At 36.9% G+C, this 17,068-nt stretch overlaps 1 pseudogene; it reads left to right on the top strand.

Annotated features, from left to right (window-relative positions):
- The first annotated feature begins 11,493 nt into the window (after window positions 1-11,493).
- On the top strand, window positions 11,494-12,212 carry LOC129494604 (SWI/SNF-related matrix-associated actin-dependent regulator of chromatin subfamily E member 1-like; annotated as a pseudogene).
- The last annotated feature ends 4,856 nt before the right edge of the window (window positions 12,213-17,068 follow it).

Here is a 17,068-nt window from a genome sequence, read left to right as displayed (position 1 = left end):
ATGTTTTCTTTTGATTTATTTCCAGTTTTATTTGGACAAAACTCAAGACAAATTTTCCTCTCATTTCTTCTATCAGTGTCTTTGGATGTTATTTTTTTTATTTTTTATTATTTTTTTTGGATGTTATTGATAAAATGATCATAATGTGTTTATTCTTTTACCACATTCTTTTGCCTATTTTTCCTCATTTCAAAAAGATCTACTATGAACAAAGAAGAAGGGGAGAGTAAAAGAAGGAGAAGGAAGGGGAGATGGAGAAAGAGGAGAAAACCTTTCATTTTTTCCAAGATAATGAAAACAGGCACAGAACTCACAAATTATTGGCTAAAGACTACTAAAAACATTCCACCTATATCCATTGCCCTTGAGAACACACTCTAAGTCTGGTTCAACAATCTGGCATTTTAAGTGGTACATTGAAGCTTATAAAACATATTTGGCAGTTTGCTTTGGATTAACTTTGACTACTTTTTTATATTTCTGGATTTGGGCAAAAGAAAAAAGAGGAAGGAGTTGGCTAAATAAACAGTGGCAGGAAAAGTTGAAACTAGTACAAGCAAAGCAAAGAACTTCCTCAGAGGGACATAGGTCTGGCCTCAACCAGGAGTTCCTATACACTGAGCCCATTTCAAAGCATGTTCCTAAGTTGATTATACTACTCAGGGAGTTGTCTTCACTGATGAAAGGCTCATCCGTGATTCCCACTGAATGGGGCATCAAATGAGGCCAGGATTTGGCCTTGAATGACTGAGGTAAGACAGTTTCTTACCCTTGCTACCTACATTCCTATCCTTAGAAATGCTGTGGGAATTTAAGGGTAATGTTTGCAAAGTATTTTAAACCCTCTAAAAGAAAGTTAAAATCTCTCTGGTAATAGCAATGTTGTTGTTATAAATCCTGAACTAGACATAGGTATAAAAGTTTCAACCTTAGCCAGATTTGAGATTTCAGTGTGTTTTAGATCCACCACTAGCTCTTCTACAGAAAGAGAATGCTGATGTGTGATTTTTTTTTTTCCAAGACAGGCCTAAACCTAGGGGAAAGAGTGGGGAAAGCAAACCAAATCAAGAGAAACAGAAAATTTAACCCAAAATATGATATCATGCAAAATAGAAACAAAATCTTTAAAGGTTTCAGGAATTACCAGAGAGTACACAAGATCTCTGGGGATGATCTTTGAAATACATGGAAGTACTGATTAAGAGGACACATTGCATACTCTTGAGTGAGACAACTTGATATATATTAGATATTCTAATGAATCCGTCAGTTGCATTAATTCCAAAGAAATTTCAGCTTGATATTTTTTTAGGCAATCTAATAGAAATATTTTAAATGTGTATGAACATGGAAAAGTCACCTTTGAAATGTAAAACAAAGGGGACATTTGTTTTATCAATTAGTAAAGCATATTATAAAACATTTGTAGTAGAAATCATGCATGCCTTGGTGCAAAGACAGGCAAATGGATTTCTAGAACAAAATAGAGAGCTCAGTGATGAAATCACATATAGAGAGAAATATAATACACAAGTGAGTTACACCATGTACACATGGGGAAAGAGGTAATATTCATAAAACTGGTGATCTTTCTCAATAGATGATAGATAATAAGAGACATGATAGATCGATAGATAATAGATAGATGCATAGATAGATAATTTCCAAGCTAACACAAGAATTCAGGACTCCAGGATTAATTAAGGATTTAGAATCACAACCTAATGTGAGAGATAAAGATCCTGAAAGTTAATGGAGGATGATTTTCAAGGAGGAAGGAGAGAAGGAAGAGAGGGAGGAACAGACGAATGGAGGGAAGGAAAAGAAACCAGTCCTTGCGTGGACCTATGATGACAGTATGCCAGGATTTCTTCAACTCTCTATAGAAAAGGCTAAAACAAACAAAAAGCATATACAAAAGCCAAAACCAAAACCAACCAAACAAAAAACAACCCTCAAAAATGCTAAGATCTTGGGTTTTTGTTCCTTTTCCCAGGCAGCACCCCTGAGCTATTTTCCTCTACAGTTCTCCCATGCTCCAGAAGCTCCAGTGGCTCAAATAACCCCCAGAGGTGTTGAAAGGGGGGAAGGGAAGTTACTTACAGACGCTCTGCTTTAGGTAAGACCATTCCGCTCTTGGCCACTTGGTATCCACCTGCCTCCATCAGTTAAGGGGGTCAGATAGAGCAGGAGGGTACAACAAACTGGATGTTTTAATTTATTTAACTATGCGTGTTTTCCCTTGGCCAAGTGGTTATAGAGAACTAGCATTGGATGATCCTGGTGGGAGCATGTTCTAAGGGAGGAAAGCACTTTGATGCCTTCACATCACCCTCCTTATGTTGCTTATGATAAAAAAAAAAGCATACTCTTGTAAAAATAAAGGGAAATTTTGCCATTTGTAAAGTAAACCTCACATGCACATTTTCAGACTAAGTTTATTTACTGCTCTGCAGCTATCAATAACAAAGACAATTAAATTAGCTAGGTCAAAAGCCCATTTGAACTGAAGAACTCTATAAAAATAAAGTTTGTGGAAAGCAGCACTCACCAGCCCTTCTCACATGAAATTGATGGAGAGGCTCTTTGGATTCGTTACAATTCAGAAAGGATTAATAGCTTTCACGTTGGAAAATATTACTCTGAAAGATTGCACAGACTTTAAAATACTTCACCCATGTAAATGAGCACTGGTTTCATTGTTTTATTTTAGATGTGTGGAGTTGTTTTGTTTTGTTTTTTTTTTTTAAAGAAGCAATTGAGAGGAACTTGGGAGAGGTGTAGATAACTTCTTAGAGAATCATAATCTGACTACTCCCAGATGGTACGTCATTTGCTTCGTCAAAGCCAAAACAGTCAATAAGTCAAGACGTGGCTCTAGTTGTGTCTCAAAATAAACACTGGGTTTCTTCATTAACTGATCAAATACAAAGTTCAAATGGAACTGCAACGTTCTTTTGTGTGGGAGAAAAATAATAGAGTACAACAAATATCTCAGTTTTGGAGGCCACACCAAGCACAGAGGTTAGTAAGACATTTTCTTTGTCAACTTCCAATCACCCTGGCACACTCACAATGGAACCTGTATTTCATTAGACATCTTTTCTGAGTCAAGAAAAGAAAACGTGTCCTGGCATCTAGTAGCCCTTATTGTACGTTGACAAGTGCATTCTAGCCTGGGGCTCTTTTTCTCTGATGTTGGTGGTCTGACACCCTTATTACAAATTCCTCCCTCCTTTCTTCCTTCCTTCCTTCCTTCCTTCCTTCCTTCCTTCCTTCCTTTCCTTCCTTCCTTCCTCCATCCATTTCTTTATCATATTTCTCTTCCCTCTTTCTCCCCTTTCCTTCCTTTTTCTTCTTTCTCTCAATGAATACAGCTACATTTTTATAACCATTTTCTTTTAGTAAGAGTTTAACTTCCTGAAGAATTAATTAAACATTTATATCCAACCTAAATGCTAAACCATTTCCCCTTGGTTCTCCTTGATAAACTTAGCCAAACCAGCATTTCCAGTTACTTCTTGGAATCTGTACCCAGCCACTTCATATTCAACAATTCCGATATGGGTTATATATATTATCAGCCTCCCCAAATATGCCTCTCTTTATACCTCCTCTCCTTTATTTTCTGTCTACCCACTGTCCTAATCTGGAAACATGGGAAATCACCTAGACCTTTCCTATTTTCTCAGGGTCACCATTTTTTCAAGCAGCCACCTGCATACTAAACATTTAAAATTAGTATGGATCCATTAAACACTGGATCCATACCCCATCTCTGGAACTCTGTTTTCTGACGAGTTACATAGAATCCCTAGCTTCTTTGTTTCATCTCCATCATAATGGTACCAACTTCCTAGCATTTTAGGACTAACATAAGATATCCCATGTAAAACATCACACATTGCCTGGCATGTAGTAATGATCTATAAATGTGAGCTAGTTCTACTGTGTGTCTCCAATTGTCTTTTAAATATGTTTCATCCACTTGCTATTGCTTTCAGGCTTTCATCCATTACCAAAAAGTAGTTTCCTATCTGGTCTTTGCCCACGTGAAAAATCCCCATCTTGTCTGGTCACGGTTCTACTGTTTCTAAAAGCTAAATATTACCATGTAATTCTAATGCTCTGAAGCATTAGTTGTGTTACCACTGTCTCTAGATTGAAGTATAAACCTTTAATGAAACTATATAAGACACTTCACACTGGCTCTGCCTATTATCCTACCTCATCTGCCACTTCTTTCTCAATTACCTGCAAGCACAGAGAACTTCTGTAATCCCAACAGCAGGCCATACTCTTTCATGCTTCCCTGTCATTATATTTCCTCTTCCTGTAATGTTTCTCCCACCCTGGCCCCATGTAGCATTCTGCATAATCCAGCTACATCCTTGATCACCTACTTTATGAAGCCTTCTTTATGAAGGTTTCTTTAACTTCTGTAAGCAGGGTGAGGCTCCATCCTTCTCCCCATTCCTAAAGCCACTACATCACTAGGCATATTGCATGTGATGATTTGTTTTCAACGTGATTGCAAAGGTAGGTTTGTGTCTCATCTAGGCACACTATCTCTGAAGATCTTCTATGTCTGTTTTTCTCAATAGCCTTAAAGCTCCCTCCATGCTTTTACCAAGAATTTCAATGGGGATAATGAGTTCAGTGATGCTCCTTCAATAATTTATCACATGCACTCCTTTCCCCAATTTATCACCACTCACATTAGAACTTGGCAAAATCTGACCTTCATTTATTTCACTCAAAGATAAAACTATCCACTAATGGTCAAGTGAATTTAGAAAAGTAAACAATCAAAGTTAAGAAATGTATAAACACAAATTCCTTTATTATTCATAAAGAATGAGTCTAACTATTGCCCTTTAATAAGATAAGGTCTGTGGTAAGATACATTAAATTTTCCAAAGCATTTCTGTATATATTCAATCTTCTCAACAACTCTCTGTGGTATACAGGGAAAATATTATTCCCTGTACTTCACTAATGAAGAAATTGAGGATCAGAGAGGGTAAATACTTTTTCAAGATTAGAGAGCTAGTGAATAGCAAATCTAAGAAACCTCATCATCTGATTAATAGTGTACTGTTCTTTCCATATTTTTATACTGCCATTTAAATATTTCTTCTGCATACCATGCCATCATTTAGAGAGTTCACAAGAATTACATGTAAATATTTTGTTAAAAATTTCAGAGAACACTTAAAAAACTATTTATATATATTTTTAATTGGGTTTTTATTTTATGATAATACAAACACATGATCATGGTAAGAAATTTGAAAAAAAATTCTTAAGGGGCACCTGGGTGGCTCAGTGGTTGAGCATCTCTGCCTTTGGCTCAGGTTGTGATCCCAAGGTCCTGGGATTGAGTTCCAAATCAGGCTCCTTGCAGGGAGACTGCTTCTCCCTCCACCTATGTCTCTGCCTCTCTCTGTGTGTCTCTCATGAATAAATAAACAAAATCTTTAAAATATATGTACCATAAAAAAATAGAAAATTCTTAAAAGAAAGAAAGCATAAAGTAATTTTTCCACATAGAAACAAACATTATTAATATTTTTGGTTAATTTCATTCCAGTATTTTTTCTGTACTTGATTTGTTTTATTTTGTTATGGTCATATTTGTGTTCAATATTTTATTCTGCTTCTTTCATGTGTTTTGTCATGAATATTCTCTCATATTTTGAGAAACACGGGATTATGAACATTATTAATATTTAAGAATATTCCATCTTATGCCTTTGCCAGAATTTAAACAGTTTCTTATTTTGGTCATTTTCTGTGAATTTTTGTTATCCTTTGGTTATTGTACTTTATTCCTTATTTACCCTGGATATCACATCCCTAGGCAAAGATCAAATATTAAATATACTTTTCTTTATTTATAACCTATGTGGCAGGGTAACAAAATTTAAACTTGAAATTACTAGAAATAGTTGGTGCTCTATAGAAATTAGAGCATTTGAGTATAGGGATATCACATCATTCCAGACAGAGTACGTCAAACCAGTATTAAACCTTAATTTTGCTTGAACTTCTTTCAGAACCAGTAGGTCACATCAATAATTTGTGCTCTTACCATTGGGATTTCTGGAGGACCTGGAAGGCCCAGCTCAGATTCAGTTTAGATTTTCCAGATCTACCTTCCAAAATGGCAATGTGTCCCATGAATTCACAGATGCTTCCTTTTGGCTTTCTGAATATTAATTAAAAGTTAATTTTATTCAAGTATCTTGTCTTCCTTTTTTGGTCCCCCACAGGTAGGGATAAAGCTTCAGTGTCTCCAGCAGCATCATGAAAGGGAACAGAAAGTCAAAAAATATCAGACTGGAAGGGACTTTAAAGTATATCTAGTTCAGGAATTAAAAGTTTGTGACAGACTGCCTGGGTTTGAGGGGCACTGGGGTGGCTCAGTGGGTCAAGTGTCTGACTTATGATTTCAGCTCAGGTCATGATCTCATGGGTCTTGAGATAAAATCTTGAGATCAAAATGTCTGGCTCTGTGCTCAGCAGGAGAGTCTGCCTGAAATTTTCTCCCTCTGCTTCTCCCCCACTCATGCTTCCTCTCTCACTTGCTCTTTCTCAAATAAATAAATAAATATTTTAGAGTGCTTGGGATTGAATCCTAGGCTTTTCAATTATTAGCTGTTTGAACTGAGACACATTCTTTAATCTCCCTGTGCCTCTGTGTTCTAATCTATAAAATGGTGATATTAATGGTGCCTGCTTTGTAGGACTATTGTGAGAATTAAATGTAGTAACCCATGTAAAGTAACTAGAAGAGTGCCTGACGAATACTAAAACCTTCAGTAAATATTAGAAAGAAAATATTATTTGTATCACTTCATTTTATGGCATCAGTGATCGAGAATAGGATCAATAACCCAGGTCCAACTATTTTTACATTAAACCAAACTTCAAAAAACGTATTGACCATTTATTTTATAGACATCTCTACTTGGATTGGGAGAAAATTATTGCACTATGGTTTGGCAAAGTTTTGCTATTTTTTAAACTTGATCTCTTCAAATTGAGCTCTTCCCAGAATTTGTAAACCCTTGTGTATTACAGAGGAAATTGAATCAATAAATTTCTGATTCACTTACCCTTAACTCATCAAACCATCATTAGAGTTATTTGATGTCTGGGGAAGCCTTACGTGCCTCCATGTGTGGAGGTGTGCATGTCTTCTCCTTTTAAAGCAATAAATCTTTTCTAGCCAGCCATAAATAGCAATGAAATGTCAAAAGATAGAAGCAGCTCTTAGCTCAAAATAGTTGAAAACCAAGTGAGCTTGTTCTGGACAATTCACATTCTCTCAGTCTGACATAACAACTGTTGATTTTAATCAATAAATATTTCCATTCCAGAATGTGTGCACTTGGTTCTAATAATATTTATTTAGTATTTGCTATGTCAGGCACTACTCTAAGGGGGAGATGTTAAGAACTTTTTTTCAAGTTGTCTGTGGACATCCTCTTGAGTTGACATTGAGACTCTTCTGGCTGGAAAAAATTAGCTTTAAAGGGCATTTGAGATAGAGAGTTACTTCAGTGACTCAGTTTTGACTTCATGTTCTTTGACCCTTGGCTCTTTCAACTAATTTCTTCATGGCTTTGGCCTCGCCAGTCACACACCAATTTGAATTCCACCTTTCAGTCTTCTACCAGGCCTTCCCTTCATTTTGACCTTCTTTATACCACTGATTCTGATACCCGTTCAAAATTGGCCTGCTCAGGGAACTGATATCTCAGTTCTTCAGTTTTAACAGGAACTACAGCTAGCAGGATGGATAATTTTAGATTCAGTACTCATACATCTGGAATGGAGACTAGAAAGGAATAGTAGCAAGCATGGTAAGCAGACATATACCAGAAATAACAAGTAAGGAAGGAACAGAAGGACCATCTGGTTTCTCAAAGAAGAATAAGCAGAGGAGACCCTCAGAATATTCCTAGAACTGATTGTTAGTGCTTTGCTCAAGTCTGAAGTGGCCACAAGTCTAAGAATACAGTCAAAATGAGAGGTTTGTGATTTTTCTACGTCTGTGAACAGACTACTTTGTCCCCAGAGTTATGAGGCCTGAGAACTACCAGTGTTGTTCACAGATGTGACCTTGGTATCCTTTATATTTGTTTGAAGTCTTATTTAGCCTTTCCAAGCCTTAGTTTCAACTATGGAATTAGGATCTAACTAACAGAACTTTTGTACGTATTAAATGTGGGGTTTTTTTTTTTTTTGCATATGGCTCATTAAAACTTAAATATTCAATTAATGTTAGCTACTACTACATTTTATACTAATACCATATTTTATTTTCCTTAGAGTAATAAAATGCCTAAATTAATCCCGAACAATGAAGAAGACTCTGAAGGAGGAAAAATTTATCTATTTTGTGTGTAATAGAGAGCCATCAATTGCTTGAATATTTACTTACTAAGCTGTGGAGATAGGTAGAAACATCCATAGTTAACTTCTAAGCAGGAAGAAGGCATAAACAAACATATAAATAAATAAATGAAATGAATTAAAATGCTAGACCAAACCAGGGAGTCTGATTAGTAGCAGCATTCAGACTGAGGTCAGCCTTTCAACCTGCATGCTGCTAAGAAACGCATCTCTGCTGGCAGTGAATTAAAACATCAAGAAAGAGGCAGAACTCAAATAGGCAGTGCCTGGTGGAACTGTGCTGAAAATCTGACATAAATAAATAACAACATTGCCTTTTAAAGACTTTGAAATAACCAGCACAATGTGCCAAGAAAGATAGAAATTTACTCTCTGCTCACTCTGGAGGCAAATATAACCTCACTATGGCAAGGAAGGCCTCCTGCTTAGTTGGGGAGAAGGCTTGGGAGGGAATAGGGGATCCCATCTGCGGTTTTAGTTTCTTATATAACTTCTTTTTTTTTGAAATGGTAGAAATTCATAATAAACACTTTGATAGTATGTTGGAGATAAAAAGCCATCCACTGACTCAGTGAAATTTGGATTTAAAATAACCTGAGCTGTGGTATAAGGTTATAACAGAGATCCCAAAACAAGCTGCAATTTTGGTGTAATACATGCTAAGAGAAACATAAGCATCTGATACTTTTATGGCTATGAGAATTTTTAAGTTCTTCTGCATGCACATTTTTTCTAAATATGACTATGGACATATCATACACACCCATATATTTATATTTACCTATGTATGTCTATAAATATTTACAAATAGTATATGCAAATAAGTTCTTTATTGACCAATATAATAATTTTTTTTGAAAGTGCAGAAAAGTTGGATAAAATTCAAATTGTGAACAGTGATTGGAAGTAGGGCCTCTTTTAGCCAGTATTCCATGTTAGGTGACAAAACATGCTCTAGTAAGTTTAAGTAGAGAGGCATTTAATTTAAGAAAATAGGTGCTCAGAGAAACCTTGCTGAACCTAGAGAATCATGCTCAGGATATGTTCCTAAGAACAACTTCCAGAACAATATAGTGGAACTGGCTGACAGAAGACCAAATACCCCTGTTACCATTAATAATCTAGAGCATGACCCAGAAGATAGAACATTTGAAATCCCTTACCACATCTCTTGTCCCTGGGAATAATCCATTTTTGCTATGATAAATAAATGCCTGACTTCTGCTCTGCATCTCAACCCCATGCTAGACCATGGACCATATGCTTCTTTAGAAAATTCAACATATCCATGACTGTGCTGCTACAGAAGGAGCAGAAGCAACAGATGATCAGTTCTATAGGAGTCTTTTTCTCACTTTGAAATCTCAGGCATGTGCTTCTGAGTGGTGGGTCCTGACCCATATCCAGAACTCCAGCTGCAAGGGAGTCTGGGAAGTGTTCTAGACTTGCCACACAGAATGCACACTAGAAAACTGTGGTGGTTCACAATCTTGGGGCCTTCCTGAGTGCAATTTGAACCTGTACACAGAGAGCAAGGAGAGACTAAAGGGAGAGTCAGAGCACTTAGATTGGTAGGTAGCAATTTTAATAAGCAAAGGAACTTACATACAAGGCCTGTCTTGGGTGACTTTAAGACAAATGGATCTCTTAAAAGTTAGAGCCTTAAGACAAATGGGTCTCTTAAAACTTAGAGGCCTTTAAAGGATTTAGTCACATGCACTGTCCAAATGGTCTCAAGAAAGCATTGCTCTCTCAAGACTATGTCCTAAAATTGGTTTCCACTTGGGAGCTGTAGGCACGGCATACATCCAAGGATAGGGGAGGAGCCTCCAATTGCTTGAGTCCAGCTTGCATGTCAAATGGCAATTACACCATCTCAATTACCTCTTTCAACAAGATGTTAAAATAGATGGAGAGAAGTAATCCACTGGATCTGCCACAATGCTGGTCCAGACAGAGGAAACAGCAAAAACAAAGATAGGAAGACATAAAACTACATACCATGTTCAATAAGAAAGAAGTTCTTGTTGGCTCGGATATAAAGTGGATATTGGGGAATTGTGGGAGAATTCATGATAGGGAGAGTGGGTTGGATTATGAAAGCAACTCTGTGGCCTACTAATGACTTTGGGTTTTATCTAGTAGGCTCATAATTACCATTTTATATAAAAGTTTCATACTTCAGACATTTATACAGCACCTGTATAACTCTTGCCACCACCATGAACATTTATTTGATGTTTTTTTAAATGATTTTAAATAGTTGAAGTGTTTTTATTTACCCTTACTCTCATAATGTCCATGAAATCACAGATTTGATGTACTAGATGTATATTTTTTCCTAATATAAATTACAATAGGAACAAAACTTTTTAAAGAAAAAAATACACATCACCTCAAATTGTCTTCTGTGTCATCAAAAGTTATGAGTGCCATAGTTTGAAAAACACAGATATAGGCAGTGAGAGACACTGACAGACTTATAAACATGAATGTGGAAAAATAAGATATGTATTTTAAAGATACTGACAATGAATAGAATGAACTAGAGGTAAGTTTAGATGCATAAAGCCAGGTAAAGTAGAATATTCTTTGAATCAGGGTGATTCAGAAATGGAAGAGAAGGGATTCAGTGACCAACAGATTTAGGAATTCAGAATGATGGAGGAGTTTATATTGACTGTAAAGTGGTAGTTTACCTGACAGCTAACTACTGGATGGTGTTAAATTAAGCTGAGATAGTGAACACTAAAAGATCTGATTTTTAGAATATGTACTTGAGAATTCCAGTTGGACACGTTACATTTTGAGTGCATTTGGGATATAACTAGAAATAAACCCCTTAATAGCTATCAATGTGTGTCTAGAGTTCATAAAAACAGTTCTGAGATACAGTTAAGTTTGTGAAGTCATTGACTTATGTGCACTGAACTTGAGTTAGTTAGAGTCATGGAAGTGGACATAAGCCAGAAGTGAGAAATGAACATTGCTGAATTTAAAAGTATTATAGAAGAAGGGGAACTGGCAAGAGAAACTAAAGAACTCTGCGAGGGATCAATAAGCCATTGAATGGAAGTTTTCAATAAGACACGGTCAGGCAGCCTCATCAGTGAAATCCTTAGTGAGAGTATGGTGCTAGATGTTCGGTCAGTTGTCACAACAGCTAGAATGCTGGCCCTCAAAGGACAGGTCCAGTCCTTAATGGTTCATCGGCGAAAACTAGAAGCTGAACTTCTTCAGATAGAGGAGCGACACCAGGAAAATAAGAGAAAGTTCCTAGAAAGCACAGATTCATTTAACAATGAACTTAAAAGTTTGTGTGGTTTGAAAGTAGAAGTGGAGATGGAAAAGATTGCTGTGAAATTGCACAGGCAGAAGAAAAGGCTTGCAAAAGGCAAGAGGGAGGGAGAAAGAAGCAGCAGAGCAGGCTGAGCATAGTCAGAGCAGGATGGTTCCTGAGGAAGAGCCAGCTGCTAGTAAGACCCAGGAGAAGAAGGAGACAAAAGCATCTCTATGGAGACAGAGGAGACACACCTTGAAGAAGCAACAGAAAGCCAACGGTGAAGAAGGCACATCTACTCCTGAGGACAAGGGGAGCGGGCAGGAGGGGGGTGGACAGTATGGCCGAGGAAGGGACCAGTGATAGTAACACTGGCTCAGAGAGCAGTGGTGTAACAGTGGAGGAGCCACCGACAAACCCCACGCCAGAAGATGAGAAGAAAGAATAAATGTTGCCTTGTTTTATGTGTTCTAAATACTTTTTTAAATGAAAAAAAAAAGTTTTTTGAGTTTAAAAAAAAAAAGAAAGAAAGAAACTGTCAGGCAGCCTGGGTGGCTCGGCGGTTTAGCGCTGTCTTCAGTCCAGGGTATGATCCTGGAGACCCGGGATCGAGTCCCACATCAGGCTCCATGCATGGAGCCTGCTTCTCCCTCTGCCTTTGTCTCTGCCTCTCTCTCTCTCTCTCATGAAATAAATGAAATCTTAAAAAAAAAAAAAAGAAACTGTAGAGGAAGGAGATCAAATGTCAAAAAGTGAAACTGAAAATAAACAATTGAGTTTGACCATTAGGATATTGATGTTCTGTATTTGAACAGTTTTCCTAGAGTTGTCAGAGCAGAAGTTATACTGTACTGAGTAGAATATCAATTAGGATGTAAGCAAATGGAGAGTGTAACTTCAGAACAGTGGTTCTCAACCAGGCATGACTTTATTCTCTAGGAGACATTTGGCAATGCTGGGGACCTTTTTGGTTTTCATAGCTAGGGAAGTCCTACTGACATTTAGCATGTGGAGGCTAGGAATGCTAAACATCCTATAATGCACAGGGAAGCTCCCGCAGCAAAAAGTAATTAATTAATTAATTAATTAATTAATTAAAATTAAAAAAATATTTGGCTTAAAATATCAGTAGTGCCAAAGTTGAGAAATTCTGTTTTAGACAAAGACTTCAAAGTCTGGTTGTGTGAAGAGGAGAAGGATGGTGGTTTTGTTATGGAAGATGAATCAAACATTTTCTCAGAGAGGAGATTTGAGCCTAAGAGAAAGGAGAAGGTGAGGGAGAGAGAAAGAAAATAAATACAGGATAGTTTGTCAAGTTAAATTTGATGGAGATAGAAGAGAATATATTCCAAAGTCTAACTGAGGGATAACACTTGGATAGCAGAAGATATTTCCACGACTCCCTCTTCCTTCTAAGAAGGAAGACAAAGAATAGGTAAAAATATGGATATAGATAAGAGGTCCCTGAGGGAGTATTAGGGCAATTTATGGCTGGGAATTAGGAAGCTAAGTTATCATGAGAGAGGGGGAAGAACATAGAAAATGATAAATAGAACATACCTTAAGAAACGTAGTAAAATTTGAAGTGCAATAGGTGGGACTGCAAGGAGAACAAAAGAAAGATGTATAATTAATTCTTATGCAGCACTAAAGAACAAGTTGAATTTGGAAATTATAGGGCAGCCTGGGTGGCTCAGTGGCTTAGCGCCACCTTGAGCCCAGGGTGTGATCCTGGAGGCTCGAGATCGAGTCCTATGTCTGGCTTCCTGCATGGAGCCTGCTTCTCCCTCTACCTGTGTTGTCTCTGCCTGTGTCTCTTCCTTTCTCTCTCTGTGTCTCTCATGAATAAATAAATTTTAAAATTATAAATTTGTAAGGGAACTGACTTACATTTTCTCAGGCAACACTCAACGATGCAAGAACAGTATCAGAGAAAACAGATGTTTTGGGATTGCCAGGATATGGGCATTCCAGAAAGGTGCATTTACCAGAAGGAGATTCTGGTTGTCACATGGTTAAATATGTTTTTGAAATCATCGTCCCTGGAATCCCTGGGTGGCGCAGCGGTTTGGCGCCTGCCTTTGGCCCGGGGTGCGATCCTGGAGACCCGGGATCGAATCCCACGTCGGGCTCCCGGTGCATGGAGCCTGCTTCTCTCTCTGCCTGTGTCTCTGCCTCTCCCTCTCTCTCTCTCTGTGTGTGACTATCATAAATAAAATAAATAAATAAATAAAAATTAAAAAAAAAAAAAGAAATCATCGTCCCTGCCACAGGTCATGTCTTAAATGTAGTTGTATACTCCCAAATACCTAGGATAATAAAATGATCATTTATTAATTTGAAAATAACCCTTTGGGAGTGCCTGAGTGGCTTAGCCAGTTAAGCGTCCAACTCTTGATTTAGCTCAGGTTTCAATCTCGGCGTCATGAATTCAAGCCCTGCACTGTGCTCCACACTGGGCATGGAGCCTACTTAAAAATAAAATCCTTTGGGGTCAGGAATAATATCTCTTGCTAAACACTCTTCAACAATAGTTTTAATTCCTTTTTCTTTTTGTCATTTGCATAGTTGATAAATAAATCAAGGATAATTGGGTGATGAAGCTGATAATCTAAACTTAATTTAGAGTTAGCATGTTCCTCACACAATACTTACCTTTGGCTCTGTATTTATTTTATTATATTTTAATTTTACACAGTCAGAGCTTCAGATTCTCTTATTTCTACTTTCTTCAGTGTGTCTAAATTCTTTATGGTTGATTTGTTCATTTTATTCCCAGTACTTCATTTTCTCTTTGTCCATAGTCTATAGGATCTTTTGGGCTTCAGGTTTTATGCTATATGACCCATTAATGACATAGCTCATTTTGGGGTGAATGCTACATCCTTAAGACATTTATAAAAACAGCCAACAAATCCTCAGTTGTAATTAGGTCAAATAATTCTAGAAAATTTCTTTTGTTGACTGATTCTATGGACTCATCATGGCCTTTTAGTGCTTTCTTTTTTTTTTTTCCTGGCACACAGATAATTACTTCTATTAACATCCTCAAATAACAATGCTTTTCTTCTCTAGTCTTTGTCTGGAGTTGCCCATTAGCTCACTGACATCAGAGTTTCTAAAATGTTTTTGTTCACAATTTATTTACCCTAGAAATTTCAGCTGAGTTGCAAGCATCTGGTTTTCAGCTCAGGTCAGCTATTTTCGAATCCAGATCTCTTATTTTTTCAGATAAGCATTTTGGAAGTTCAGATGCATTCTAGATTGTGTGGAGAGGAGCCAATTTGGAAGGATAAGTTTATAAACTGTTTGGGAGGGATGCCTGGGTGGCTCAGCAATAAAGTGTCTGCTTTTGGCCTAAAGCATGATCCTGGAGTCCCGGGATCGAGTCCCGCCATCAGGCTCCCTGCACGTAGCCTGCTTCTCCCTCTGCCTGTGTCTCTGCCTCTCTCTCCCTCTCCCTCTCCTCTCTCTCTCTCTATGAATAAATAAATAAAATCTTTTAAAAAATAAAAATAAACTGATTGGGATACTACTTTTTTTGAGTGTGATTTATGCTGATTTAGTTGCTCAATGATTTTCTCCTCTTCAGTTTTTTCAAACTAGAACTAGATATCTGCTGGTTTGATTTGAATATTTACTTGCCACATTATTGCAGACCAAAGCTCAGTTAATGTATCCTTTGAGTTTTCTTAAACCAAGGACCAGCTATTTCTATAAGCTCAATTATAGAACAGCTATAATTCTAAAACATAATTAAATAAATCTCTTCGTTCACCTAACCAGTGTAATCAATTAGATTTGGCCACCATGAAGATAGGCTTCCTCTGATCAAGGTTACAAAGTTGTTCAACATCTATCAGCAACACAAGCTAACATTCCTGTTTTCCAATGGACTTAATTAACTAGGATTCCACCTATTCATCAAAGATACAAAAGTTTTGATATGTAACTCTTTTTAAAAATATCTTAGGATTTACCAGTCACGGTAGATATTTGATCTTTTTGTTCACCCAAAAAACACTCACTCAAATTCATGGTAATAGTATCAATGAATTTGCTTGGATTTCTGTCCTGCCCTATTCACACCATAAGATACTTAGGCCACTCAGCTCCAGAATTTGTTTTTAATTGATTTAAGCCAATCCTCTTGTCTCTACTACTGACTTCAAGGAGTAATTGGGATGAAAACATAACCCAATCAAGCCAATGAGATGCAAAGAGATATTTGCTTGGGTCTTCAGGAAAGATGTTTCTACTTTATTCCTTAGGATCTAATAAAAGAGCAACTTTCTTTCTGTTTTGGAATAAGGAATTATTGTAGTTAGGAATAGACATTGTAGAGACAAATCTCCTGGGGTTAAATATTGCTACTGCAGTTGTATGACTTTGGGCAAGTCATTTAATTTCTCTGTTCCTCAGTCTTCTTATGTGTAAAATGAGAATATTAATCATTCCTACTTAGAGTTGTTTCCGAAAACTATGTGAATACTTCTTAAGCACTGAAAACAGTGTCTGGTAGATAGTAAGCACTTAAAAAATAAATATAGCTCTAGGAAGCTGCTTGCAGTCACTCTCAGCAAGAGGAAGAAGAAGGTAGAGAGAAAAGATAGAAAGTTAGAACTTCAGGGATAGCAGTAACTCTTCTGAACCCTAACTCTGGGCTTTTTAGTTATATGTCATAAAGTATGTCTTTATTGATTAAGTCTGTTTCAGTTGAGCTTTCTGTTACTTAAAATCTGAATATGTTTTCCAAACAGTGAAATGTCACCAAATTTAATTTAACAAACACTATTAAGCATCTATTAGTCATGGGATATAAAGATAAGTAAGGCAGATATGCTGTCACACCATCAATAGATATTTATTGAGTTCCTATTGTGTATAAGGCAATTTGTAGTCATTCAGGGCATCTGACATGAATCTAAACAATTATAACCCAAGATAGTATGCTATAAACTCTTTAAGACAGACATAGAGAAGTTGCCCTGGAATTCAGAGAAGTCAAGTGTAGACTGAGTCTTCTTGAGGTGATACCATTTCTAGGACTCTTAAAGTAATACCATACTTTCTAAATTTAGAAATGAGACATTGAACAAAATTAGACAGGATCCTTGTTCTCATGGAACATCAGTAGAGTGAAGGGAAAGTCATTAATCAAAGAATCACATAATAATACCACAAATACAACTGTGCTAAATGCTATAAAGAAAGTCTGTAGCGTTCCAAGAGTATGAAATAAAAGTGCAGATTGTATAGATATTATCTGTGTTTATAGATGAGAAAACATCTCAAGAAGCCTGTATTGCTCAATATCGCTCATCTGGTTGATGGCAGAGCTGGAACTGGAATCCAGTACCCTTG

This window comes from Nyctereutes procyonoides, unplaced genomic scaffold (assembly GCF_905146905.1).
Source record: "Nyctereutes procyonoides isolate TBG_1078 unplaced genomic scaffold, NYPRO_anot_genome, whole genome shotgun sequence".
In the NCBI taxonomy this organism is placed as follows: Eukaryota; Metazoa; Chordata; class Mammalia; order Carnivora; family Canidae; genus Nyctereutes; species Nyctereutes procyonoides.
The sequence above is the reverse complement of the archived record's forward strand: the minus strand, read 5'-3'. Positions and strand labels throughout refer to the sequence as shown.